Source organism: Schistocerca americana, chromosome 4 (genome assembly GCF_021461395.2).
Source record: "Schistocerca americana isolate TAMUIC-IGC-003095 chromosome 4, iqSchAmer2.1, whole genome shotgun sequence".
NCBI classification, from domain to species: domain Eukaryota; kingdom Metazoa; phylum Arthropoda; class Insecta; order Orthoptera; family Acrididae; genus Schistocerca; species Schistocerca americana.
The window spans coordinates 767,888,416-767,901,699 of record NC_060122.1 but is presented as its reverse complement, the minus strand read 5'-3'; the positions used below and the strand labels follow the sequence as shown (position 1 = coordinate 767,901,699).

The window sequence follows — 13,284 nt, the reverse complement described above, 5'->3', positions numbered from 1 at the left end:
CCAGACACCACGCATTTTCCAGAGAACCTGGGACTCCTGCGTCGATACCAGCTCTGCGTTGAGGTTAATGGCGCTCATTCTGAACATCTGTTGTAATGTAAAGTGATCAGAACAATAAAGTGATAGAAAACATTTAACACCGTTTTATTCTCAATAACACACAGTAACCTCCAGTATAGTCATTGCTGGTCATACAATAACGGCTTTCACGACCGGATGTCATAGTTGCTGATGAGTCTTCCGGGCTGTAAGGACGTGGTGGAAGAAACTTTTCGATTCTTGACGTTTCGTCCAGAGCTGGGCTGGACATCTTCGGAGGTGCTCCTGGAGACGCTAAGTCTCGGAGAAGACTCATTGACGCTAGGAGCGCCTCCGAAGATGTCCAGCCCATCTCTGGACGAAAAGTCAAGAACCGAAAAGTTTCTTCCACCAGTGCCACATGGCATAGACGACTCATCAGCAGCTATACTCAGTACTCCAATAACATGGGTTTCGGACACATGGTTGCTTTATGAAATATATATGTGTATTTTGCTCCTGTATCATTCCTGTTAGTTTTGGCACTGTGTGTAACCGGAAATTTCGACAATATGTGGTATCTCTCTCATTTCTCACAACTGTGACTGCTGATTTAAAAACACGAGAGATTTACTCACGAAACGAAACAGTGAATATATTTCATACCTCTGTTTCTTTTGGTGACCGACTTCGTAGACGCACGCAACAAATACAGAAGTGGGTGATTTTCAGTAAAATCACAACCGATTTTCTTTTCTTCGTTGCTGCTGTTACGTTAGCATTAAGACTTACACATTTGCATTATTTTACATCATATTGACTAATATTAAAATTATTTTTATTATCAGAACTAATGCTAAAGTGAACCTCACATTTAGATTAAAACTAAATGCGTTACCTGACCAGAGAAGCACCCAGAAGGGGAAGAGGAAAGGAAATGAAACTTCACGGATTAAGAGGGTATGTGACGTTATTTCAGAAATCATAAAATCGTGTCAAATATGCAAAGGCCTCCTCTGGACTGGAGGTATCAACTAATTCGGTTGGGAAGGGTTTCATGAAATTCTTGTATCGTCTCCTGAGGTAATCTGCTCCACATCTGTAGTAAATGCTGGTTGGTATTCTATATACTGGCACTGGAAAGCAGTTGACGTCCGAGAGCATCACACACGTGCCATACGTGTCGACGATGCGACGCCATTCATCAGAAGTCCATAGTTCTCGGTCACGGCGCCACTCCGAACGCAGCCGTTTGTGTTGTGGCGTTTACGGCAGCCTACAGATGGGAAACTGCTAATCTCCGACCAATGATGCCGGATGACACAGAATGTTGCACGGAGTCCATTACTTGTTCTCGGGCGGCAGGCACAGATCTCCACGGGTGCACTTGGCGCACAGTACGGCGACCTTCCGTTATGATGGTCAGACGTGGTCGACTGGGACCTGAGAACGGGTGTGCCTGCCCTCACGTGCTCATACAATCGAACATCAGCAAACTTGTCACATCCGAATGGCCCACAAATCTGAGTATTGCACGATATGACCATGTCTTCCGGGTGCTTTTTTTCCCCCTTGTAGAGTACGTCTCAATTCATTTGTTCCTTGGGAAAATACGCTACATGCTTAACATTCCTGGTAATTAAAACACTGTTCCTAACTGAGACTCGAACCTGGGAACTTTGCCTATCCCAAGGCTAAGCTATTCGCTGTAAGACCCTTTCTTCTAGGAGCTCTAGTCCCACAAAGTATGTTGAAGAATCTTTATATTTTGGAACGTGGAAGAAGTACCAACTGACGTAGAGCTTCAAGGGTGGGTCGTGAGTCCTGCTTGGGTGATTCAGTACGTAAAGCAGTTGGCTACGAAAGCCAAAGGTCCCAAGGTCGAGTCCCGGACCGTCACACAGTTTTAATCTACCAGGAAGTTTCAGATCAGCGCACATTCCATTGTAAAGTGAAAATATATTCTTGATGCTACGTACGTATTATCTTCCAGTGGAACTGACCACTCATTAATTTCCACCTTACACTAACAAAGAACTTAACATTTCACGTAGATTGAAAATATACAGTCAATGAAAACAACTATGCCAGTTATTGTCCTCTGACAGTTATGACGCGTCAGTTTGTGTCAGTGTCTGATGTTGCGTTCTGGTCACAATCGTCAGCTCTGGATGGAAGCTCTATCTACGCTCCTGCAGCATTTAATTCTTACTTTCCGAAGATGGATGAGAACGCAAGTGTTTTTTGGAGCTCTCGGTTCGAATGTTCATTTGTTAGGTCACCTAGCACGTCACACACTTCACCTCAGAGAAGAAAGGCACGTAGGGGTTTGCCTCTAGAGAGGCGGAAATTACGCGGATCTGAAGAGGATGAGAGAAGAGAGGAGAGCATGGAAGGACACCGTGTGAAAACCAGCCTTTGGGGGTGATGAGGACGATGATGATGTCTATCTTTGTTTCAACACTTACGTCATGATAGCTGCATTGAAACATCATGTGCTCTAATGTTTCAGCATCATCTTATTAGTACCTGTCGTGAGAAAACTTGTTAAATTTATGGAACTACACTGGACTACGGGAATGTATCACACAGCAGGATTATTGCAGCGTTTTTCGATTGCCCCTGTCCACAACGTTCGGTAGAAGTTGATGCGCACCACTTTCGGTTTTTGTTTTGCATCCCACATGTCCCGCACCTCCTTGTCAGCAATTGAGCTCTTGAGCGATGATTATTTCCAGTTTGCTGCTTATTTCCTAATTTGTACTAGGTCTACGACTTTGCTTCCGCGAAGTTCGGGGCTTTATTGTGAAAAACTTACAAAAAAATATGATTCAGTACGTAAAGCAGTTGCCTGGCCACTACATTCTCCCATCTTTCGGATAGCATACGAATCCCGTGGCGGATGAACTGGGCGTCTGTTGTGGGGATCCATGAATCGATTCAATTTTTCACTTGTTCATATGATCGGAAGTGCTGGTCAGCCAGACTGTACGCCACTGATCGAAAAAGGTTGTAGTCAGAGAGGGCAACGTGTGGAGAATACGGCGAGAGGGTTAGGGCTTCTCATTTCAACGTTTCCATGTATATTTTGACAGGTTTTGCGACAGGTGGTCGAGCACTGACCTGCTGCAAAATGACCTTTCGTGTCTATCGCTGTATTGTGGCCGTTTGTGTTTCAATGCTGGGCTCGAACGCATCAATTACTTTCGATTATGATGTCCTCTGAGTATCTTCGTCTGTTTCAGTAGCTACGAAAACGTTCTGTATTCCCCCACCATGCTGGTCTTCGACGTCAAAATCAACGTTCTTAAGGCGTTGAACACATTCTCTGCACGTTCTTCCACTAATAGTTCCCTCACCATTGGTCTTACCCAGCATTTTAAGAGCCACAGCCGCAGATTTCTTCATGTTAAACCAGAAAATTAAAACTTCCCGCAAATGGTTAGAAATGGGTACGTAAGTTGACGTACTTAATCGAGAATAACCTTATGGTGCAGTCACAAATCTACTGATATCTTTACGGCATTATGTTTATAGATGCCTAAGCTTATTGTATTACACCTATGAGCAACCACCTGAACCCCACTTGCCGCTACTGCCGTCTATTGCGAAACAGCGGAAGTACTGGATATAACCCAATAATCAGGAGTAAGGCCTTACGAAAGGCTCTGAGTAGTTCCAAATTATGACTAGATTTTATGGAACACGATCGCTGAACTACTCCGTCTAAATTCGACATAATATCCATGCGGTTACCGGAGGGGTTGTGAACGCTGATGAAAGTAAAAACTTCTATGGAGACAAAAACTCAACTAGACCTGAAGGAAACAAGAGTAAACTTTTAACGTCCAATATATGATCTTGTCATTACAAATGGAGTAAAAACTCAGTTTCAATAAGAATTTGGTAGGAGATATACTGCGGTGTTTCTTTTTTCTTTTTCCAATAGGACCATCCCGACGTTCCCTTAACTAATCGTCCACCACACTCCTGATTCATCATCGTGCAGCGGCTTCTGATGTAGCAGATGAACATTTTCAGAACTCCAAAGTCGATTGATCTGTGAGTTCACATACCCCAACAAATGCAGCCAAGTTTTATCACAAAAAAGAGCATCTCTCCATTATGCACATATGGTGTATCGACAAAAATTATGGAAACACTAAAAACACATTACCATGCATAACAAGGCGTTGGAAAACCGTTGGCATTCAAAATGGCTTTCACACGTCTCGGAATGGATAAATACAGGTACTGTATGGGTTTGAAAAGAGTCTTATACCATTCTTTAAGCAAAATAGTGGCGAATTTAGGTAACGATGCCGAAAGTGACAATCTATCAGACAGTATTCTTCCAAATTAGACCGTTAAAGGTCAGCAATATTGAAATCTGGCGACTGTGGTGGCCAGGTAATATACGACAGCACATCCTCGGGTCCACAAAGCCAGTCCTGAACGATGCGAGCTGTGTGAACAAGGGCCCTGTCGTCTTGGGTTCCACCAATGGGGGAAAAACATTATACGACGGTGTCGACCTGATCAGCCACAATGGTCACAGAATCCTTGGCAGTAATGTGAGCTTGTAGAGTAACCATAGGCCATTGAATACAACGATATGGCTGCCAGAGTCATCACCTCACACCTGCCATTTTCACTTTTTGGATGTACAGTCGACCTTAAGCTGAAAACAGTTTTAAACAAGATTTATGCCTCGAAATGACAGTCTTCCATTGCTCCGTAGCCCATATTTTATGGCTCCGTTGCCACTTTTCATATCGCGGGCATTTGTGTCCCAGACGAGTGATTTCGGAATTCCAGTTCTTGCTGCAGTTCCCTGATTGCGGAACTTCCTTCGTGTTGACTGATTTTTCTCATGTCGAGAAATGACAAGGAGCGATCTGTTTTTCTTGGCAAAAGCTTTCCAAAGCCAAGATCGCGTAAATATTTCTTTAATTACAATAACTGGTTTCGACAGGCTTTACTGCCATCTTCAGATCTTTGGCAGCAAAGTCTGTTGAAACCAGTCACTGTAAATAAAGAAATATTTATGCGATCTTGGATTTAGAAAGTTGTTTTCTTCGTGTTGTTTCGGCGCTGACAGGGTTCGCGAGTCCGACCTTCAGTTCTGCAGTGACTTCCGCAGCTGTCGTCCTCTTATTTTTCGTCACAATCTCTTTAACGATCGACCGTCACGATCACTCAGCACACACTCTCGTTCGCGTTGTGACTCAGCGCATGATGTTTTTCCACTCTCCTTGTATGGCTGCCTTGATTGACGAAGCACCCACCATACGAGCAACAACAATTTGCCCACGTTTCAAATCACTTAGCTTCGACATAATGCACTCACTAAACAGAACACTGTTGTGACCACGACTGACACTCGCAATGTGTTGAGGACATTTCACAGGTGCCGTTCGTGGTCAAATAAAACCTTGGCTATTGCCTGTATTTATGTTCAAACGTATATTTCTCGGGGTGTTTCCATATTTTTGTCCAACAACTGTACTTCAGCAGCTAGTTGGAGAACTTACTGACGTCGATTTGTTTCCATGGCTAGTCCAGTTAAAACCGGTACGCCACATGCCGAAGTCCGAGATACATGCAGAAGTTCCCCCGATATACACTGGAATAGCGATATGCACATACAAAGATGGCGGTAGCATCGCATGCACAAGGTATTAAAAGAGCAGTGCATTGGCGTAACTGTCATTTGCACTCAGGTGATTCCTGTGAAAAGGTTCCTGATGTGATTATGTCAGCACGATAGGCATTTTACAGGGTGGTTGTTGTCGTTGTGGTCTTCAGTCCAGAGACTGGTTTGATGCAGCCCTCCATGCTACTCTATCCTGTGCAAGCTTCTTCATCTCCCAGTACCTACTGCAACCTACATCCTTCTGAATCTGCTTAGTTTATTCATCTCTTGGTCTCCCTCTACGATTTTTACCCTCCACGCTGCCCTCCAATACTAAACTGGTGATCCCTTGATGCCTCAGAACATGTCCTACCAACCGATCCCTTCTTCCAGTCAAGTTGTGCAACAAATTCCTCCTCTCCCCAGTTCTATTCAGTACCTCCTCATTAGTTACGTGATCTACCCATCTAATCTTCAGCATGGTTCTGCAGCACCACATTTCGAAAGCTTCTATTCTCTTCTTGTCTAAACCAGCTATCGTCCATGTTTCACTTCCATACATGGCTACACTCCATACAAATACTTTCAGTAAAGACTTCCTGACACTTAAATCTATACTCGATGTTAACAAATTTCTCTTCTTCAGATACGCTTTCCTTGCCCTAGCCAGTCTACATTTTATATCCTCTCTACTTCGACCATCATCAGTTATTTTGGTCCCCAAACAGCAAACTCATTTACTACTTTAAGTGTCTCATTTCCTAATCTAATTCCCTCAGCATCATCCGACTTAATTCGACTACATTCCATTATCCTCGTCTTGCTTTTGTTGATGTTCATCTTATATCCTCCTTTCAAGAGACTGTCCATTCCGTTCAACTGCTCTCCTAAGTCCTTTGCTGTCTCTGACAGTATTACAACGTCATCGGTGAACCTCAAAGTTTTTCTCCATGAATTTTAATACCTACTCCGAATTTTTCTTTGATTACAAATGTGTAAACTTATGGGGGAAAGGGGGGAGAGAGAGGGAGAGAGAAGGGGGGAGAGAGAGGGAGGGAGGGGGAGAGAGAGAGAGAGAGAGAGAGAGAACTTAGCAGAGTACGTCAGTTATGTTTTACTGTTTAGAATACTTCACTGAGATAAATGTGTACACTACTCCGAAAAGCCACGTAGTTTCTGATGGTGGAAATGAGATAACGATGGACAAAGGGTCCGATGCCGCCACATGATTTCTCTAAAAACAACGCAGAGATATCGTGATGTATACCGGCAAACTGGAATATAAAGGGTGACTGGAAATGTATACTGACACACTTCCTTTGTCTATCATCTTTCGGAAACGGAAAAAGAAGGACGGAAGATCAGCGTTTAGCTTTCCGTTGACTCGTTGGAGACCGAAGCACCCGCTTGGACAGGACGATGCGGAAGGAAATCAGCTGTGTCCTTTCCATAGGAACAACCCAACATAGAACTCGAGCGATTTACTGGATGCAGGTTGTGATGCGAACGTTTATGTCAAAACTTCCACGTACTCTAATAATAAAACTCAATCAATTCATAAACGCAGCCAATCTAATTAATTCCCAGCGACAACGAGAGTAGGGGTATGGTTAAAGTTAACATCAGTGATTGCCGTATCTAGCTACACTACTGGCTATTAAAATTGCTACACCAAGAAGAAATGCAGTTGATAGACGGGTATTCATTGGACAAATATATTATACTAGAACTGACATGTGATTACATTTTCACGCAATTTGGGTGCATACATCCTGAGAAATCAGTACCCAGAACAACCACCTTTGGCCGTAATAACAACCTTGATACGCCTGGGCATTGAGTCAAGAGCGCTTGGATGGCGTGTATAGGTACAGCAGGCCATGCAGCTACAACACGGTACCACAGTTCATCAAGAGTAGTGACTGGCGTACTGTGACGAGCCAGTTGCTCGGCCACCATTGACCAGACGTTTTCATTTGGTGACAGATCTGGAGAATGTGCTGGCCACGGCAGCAGTCGAACATTTTCTGTATCCAGAAAGGCCCGTACAGGACCTGCAACATGCGGTCGTGCATTATCCTGCTGAAATGTAGCGTTTCGCAGGGATCGAATAGAGGGTTGAGCCACGGGTCGTAACACATCTGAAATGTAACGTCCACTGTTCAAAGTGCTGTCAATGCGAACAAGAGGTGACCAAGACGTGTAACCAATGGCACCCCATACCATCTCGCCGGGTGATACGCCACTATGGCGATGACGAATAAACGCTTCCAATGTGCGTTCACCGCGATGTCGCCAAACACGGATGCGACCATCATGATGCTGTAAACAGCACCTGGATTAATCCGAAAAAATGACGTTTTGCCATTCGTGCACCCAGATTCGTCGTTGAGTACACCATCGCAGGCGCTCCTGTCTGTGATGCAGCGTCAAGGGTAATCGCAACCATGGTCTCCGAGCTGATAGTCTATGCTGCTGCAAACGTCGTCGAACTGTTCGTGCAGATGGTTGTTGTCTTGCAAACGTCCCCATCTGTTGAGTCAGGGATAGAGACGTGGCTGCACGATCCGTTACAGCCATGCGGATAAGATGCCGACTGCTAGTGATACGAAGCCGTTGGGATCCAGCACGGCGTTCCATATTACCCTCCTGAACCCACCGATTCCATATTCTGCTGACAGTCATTGGATCTCGACCAACGCGAGCAGCAATGTCGCGATACGATAAACCGCAATCGAGATAGGCTACAATCCGACCTTTATCAAAGTCGGAAACGTGATGGTACGCATTTTTCCTCCTTACACGATGCATCACAACAACGTTTCACCAGGCAACGCCGGTCAACTGCTGTTTGTGTATGCGAAATCGGTTGGAAACTTTCCTCATGTCAGCACGTTGTAGGTGTCGCCACCAGCGCCAACCTTGTGTGATTGCTCTGAAAAGCGTCTTCTTCCTGTCGGTTAAATTTCGCGTCTGTAGCAAGTCATCTTCGTGGTGTAGCAATTTTAATGGCCAGTAGCGTACTAAATTTCCCTACCAATTTCTCATTCTGTAGGCTTCTTCAGATGTATAGCTGGAAATCCTATTGACTACATGTTGTGCGGGGGCCAGCAGAACAGGCGAAAGCGAGCTAGAGTCTGGTCACTAAGGTGTGCGCAGTCCTCTTCGAAGGACGGGCACCGTCACTACGACAGAGTAAGGAGGAATTTGGTAAAATTTGAGATCAGTATATTGCGTGCGGGTTTAGCTGCGCTGGAGAGGTGTTGTCCGTGTTTGCCTTCTAAATGGCGGGAAGCTATTGTGTACTGTTTTTAACGTGGTGCGTCCACTGGCGCCAGGAGACACGTCGCGAGGTAACAACGACGGTGCGTGCAGTATCTTGATGTCCTGCGCCCTGCAGGAAGCCCATACTCTGGGAACGCTAGGCCCAGGATGGCGCAAAGATAAGATCTCTGAAATGGAGTGAGAGGAGAACCATCTGTTTTCTTTGTGCTTAAAACCATGGCACTCACAGCCGTCAGGCTGTCGCCATGCTAATTGAATTGCTGTTTACTCTGCTAACAAGGGAACCTCCCCATCGCACCCCCCCCAGATTTAGTTATAAGTTGGCACAGTGGATAGGCCTTGAAAAACTAAACACAGATCAATCGAGAAAACAGGAAGAAGTTGTGTGGAACTACGAAAAAAATAAGCGAAATATACAAACTGAGTAGTCTATGCGCAAGGTAGGCAACATCAAGGAAAGTGTGAACTCAGGATCGCCGTGGTTCTGTGGTTAGCGTGAGTAGCTGCGGAACGAGAGGTCCTTGGTTCAAGTCTTCCCTCGAGTGAAAAGTTTACTTTTTTTTATTTTCCCAAAGTTATGATTTGTCCGTTCGTTCACTGACGTCTCTGTTCACTGTAATAAGTTTAGTGTCTGTGTTTTGCGACCGCACCGCAAAACCGTGCGATTAGTAGACGAAAGGAGGTACCTCTCCAATGGGAACCGAAAACATTTGATCGCAAGGTCATAGGTCAACCGATTCCTCCACAGGCAAACACGCCTGATATACTCTATACGACACTGGTGACTGCATGTGCGTCACATGACAGGAATATGTTGTCGACCCACCTAACTTGTACACTTGGCGAATGGGTAAAAAGATTCTTCTACCTTGCCCGATTTAGGTTTTCTTGTGGATGTGATAATCACTCCCAAAAAAGTGATGAAAACATAAGAGTTTGTCACATAAACTGCAACAAATGAATGCAACAGTTTTACAGTCGCATAGTTTTCCCTGTGCTCTGTCAAAACACATGATTTGTTTCGATGTTTGTTTAGGTGTAGCGTCCCCATACTACGGCGCAGTTATCTCGCATCGGACGGACGGACGGACAGATAATAATTGTCTGAAAATAAAACTTTTCACTCGATGGAAGACTTGAACCAAGGACCTCTCATTACGCAGCTGCTCCCGCTAACCACGGGACCACGGCGCTCCTGAGCTCTTACTTTCCTAGTTGTTGCCTATCTTTCCCATGGACTACTTAGTTTGTATATTTTACTTATTTTCTTCATAATTCCACACAACTTCTTCCTGTTTTCTCGATTGATCTGTGTTCAGTTTTTCAAGGCCTATCCACTGTGCCAACTTATAACTAAATCTGAGGGGGGGTGCGATGGGGAGGTTCCCTTGTAAGAAACAGTATGAACAGGTACCATACGATAATATTAATAAATTCTGGAGTGGGAAAATAGAACTCGTTTGTGTGTATGTGGAAAAGGCCTGATTGGCTTAAACTCGAAGTAGGACAGATGTTGGGATTCAGAAATCGTCTGTATCTGACCTCCAGCATTAAAGCTCCCACGATTGGTTAATTATATTAAAACTGAGTATGAAGGGGAGATTGTTGCGATGCTAGAATGGATCTGATTGCTCGGCACTCAAAAGATCTCGCAGTCACTAATGACCAAACTCATGCACAAGGCCCACACACAAAAAAGAGTGAAAATTCGGCTTCTTGTTAGGAGCACTCTGAGGAACTCACTTCCATTCGCAACTCACCAGTAGGGATGGGAAAACTGACCGGTTAAAACCGATTCTGGTATTTTAGTTCTGAATAACCGATATATTTCGGTGTTTTTTGGTCTCTGTTATAACAGGTGTTTTTCTTATTTGTTATTAATAACCGAGTAAAAAAACGAAATATCATTTAGGCATAACAGCAGTGCTATTTTTTGTTTTCTAAGCAACGTTCTTAAAAAAAGGAGTAACTTTGTCAAGTTGCTACTTGCGTTTAAATATGTTGATTGATCTGGACGAAATGGCTTTATGTGGAGTCAAGGAAACGAAATAGTACTGAGTACGATGCTATTCATTTTCTTTATTTAAAAGAAAAGAAGAAAGAGACTATCAATGTTTATATGTCCGCTTAATTACAAAAATTGATCTGTTTGGCAACAACCGTACTTTCTGCATAACTGACTAATGTGTATACTGATAAACCCACTCCCTCTTTTAATGCCAAAGGCACTCATACACAGTCAATGGCTGGAGGAAAAACATTCGCTAATTCCCTATTCACAAATATGAACGTGTCTTTACTCCTTCAAAAGTTTTCTAGGCATTCCAAGTCTCTGCAATTTTGGAGTACTATGGGACTTACCCTCGGGCGTGCACTTCACAGTGGTTTGCCGAGTATAGGTATAGTTGTAATCAAATTATTTCCCACACCTGATCACTTCGGACTTTTCAAACTCGTGTAATTTAGGAAGTGTAAGAAAACAGTTTCGAAAACATTAATTGGCGTGGATGAGAGTTTTAAGTGCTTCTTCTCATACAAACTCGTCCTCTTCCTCTACCTCCTGACACTCTTTTCTATAAACAAATCGTATTCATTAAAAATATCACGAATGTTCTGATTATTTCCCTTCATCATGCAGATGAAATCTGGCAGTTAATTTACAGAAAACATCCGAGAAAGAAACTGACGTTCGCTATTATTTAAGCTATGGCACATGATGTAAAACTCTATCTATTCAACGTAGCGTAACATCAAAGGCTTAATATCTGTATAAGGTCATGGATAATTCCGAAAAATCAATGTTTTCCAATTCGGAAAACAGAAACTTTTTGATTAACGACACAAAATCCGTTAAGCTACCAATCACCAGTTATTGGCTTAATCGGTTAACAAAATACCATCCTAGTCCTTTAATTACGTAAACTATTACATAAACGACGAAGTCACAGGATCCACAGCTGCACTCGACATAAACAAGAGAAGTAGAATGAAAGAGATGTTTAAATACATTCTTATAAGATGCAGCATGCAAGTATGTATACTGAATAAGGCTGCATGAAGTATTTTTGTATGAAACAGTAGAAACTAACTGGTATTTTTCTTCACGTCGGCAGAGATTACTGTAACGTTATCGTACCGTACATCTAGTTTCAGAGTTCTGGTTGTCGCGAACTGAAATCATCTTTCCCCACTGACAATAGGCATTATTTGTAAACAGTCCACAGATTTCTACACTAGCACAATCACTTCGACTGACTGTTGTACCGGTACTGTCATAGTGTCGAAGAACGGAACCAAATACATTTCATTCTGCAAATTGACATGACAGTTTTTATACTTACTGCTTAAGAGAACGCGAATGTGCATGTGTTCACAGATGCTGAATGCGCCCTATCTCTGTTTCCTGCACCGTGTGCGCTACATAAACATGTCGAATGTACCGGTAATTTGTATTCGACAATTGTCGCGGCGCTAAGACAGCTGTGTGGACAAGAACACGTGACTGCAGCGGCGCCCGTGGCGTTTTGTGAAAACAGATGGAGGCCCCTAGTGTACGCGTTTAACAGCAGATGGCGGTTGATGCCAGCGTTGGTTCAGGCGGCTTTATTCGACACTGAGTGGCATGTTATCCGAATACAATATAAATACATAGATCTCGAATTTGTAACACACACTGATACCTCCGTTGTTGAAGTGGACCGGTGAGTTATCTTCTTCATGCCTCTGTTAATTTACATCACAAACTGACGTCAACAAAAGCTCATTCACGGGGCATTTATTTACTAGAAGTACCCAATGCTACTCATAGTACTAGCACTTTACTCACGTGACGTGCAGCCCAGGAAGCGTCTTCCGATGACGGAAGTACTGGAAGCCGCCCGCCGCACCACTGACAGTTGGCAAGGATCGGGCGGGTCTAGGCGTACCTCTCACTCCCTCCCACTCGAGTTACGTAACAAGAAGCGGCCGCGACTTGCGAGTCCGGACACCAGTTCCTTAACTAAAGCAGCAGCACCTGATCTTACGTAACGTGGCAGCGGTAAGGAAATTAATTTCACTGGATGTCTGTGATTCTCCACTGAAATGAGGGCCTTTGTATCCGTGGCTGGACCTAAATGCTTAATAGATTTCCCACCACAAAGAGACACAACTTTAATTACTCCACTGACTGAAATACAGTACGAGAAAAGGTCTTGTTGGATAATTTCCGAATGCTATAGCAAAGTGGCAACACATGGAAATAGACAGAAGATTGAAAGTAACAATTTAAAAAAGTACCAGCAACTTATCACAGCAAAACATGGAAAGCATGAAGATTGTTGATGCACGTCATATGCTATACCATA

The 13,284-nt window shown here is 43.7% G+C and overlaps 1 protein-coding gene across 1 annotated transcript in view; it reads right to left on the bottom strand.

Annotated features, from left to right (window-relative positions):
* The window catches only part of LOC124613204 (H(+)/Cl(-) exchange transporter 4), a 416,779-nt gene extending 403,930 nt beyond the window's left edge, over positions 1–12,849 (bottom strand). Inside the window, exon 1 of the mRNA XM_047141870.1 lies at positions 12,765–12,849. The gene's annotated coding sequence lies outside the window, so the exon portion shown is untranslated. The remainder of the gene's footprint in view (positions 1–12,764) is intronic.
* Between the last annotated feature and the right edge of the window lie 435 nt (positions 12,850–13,284).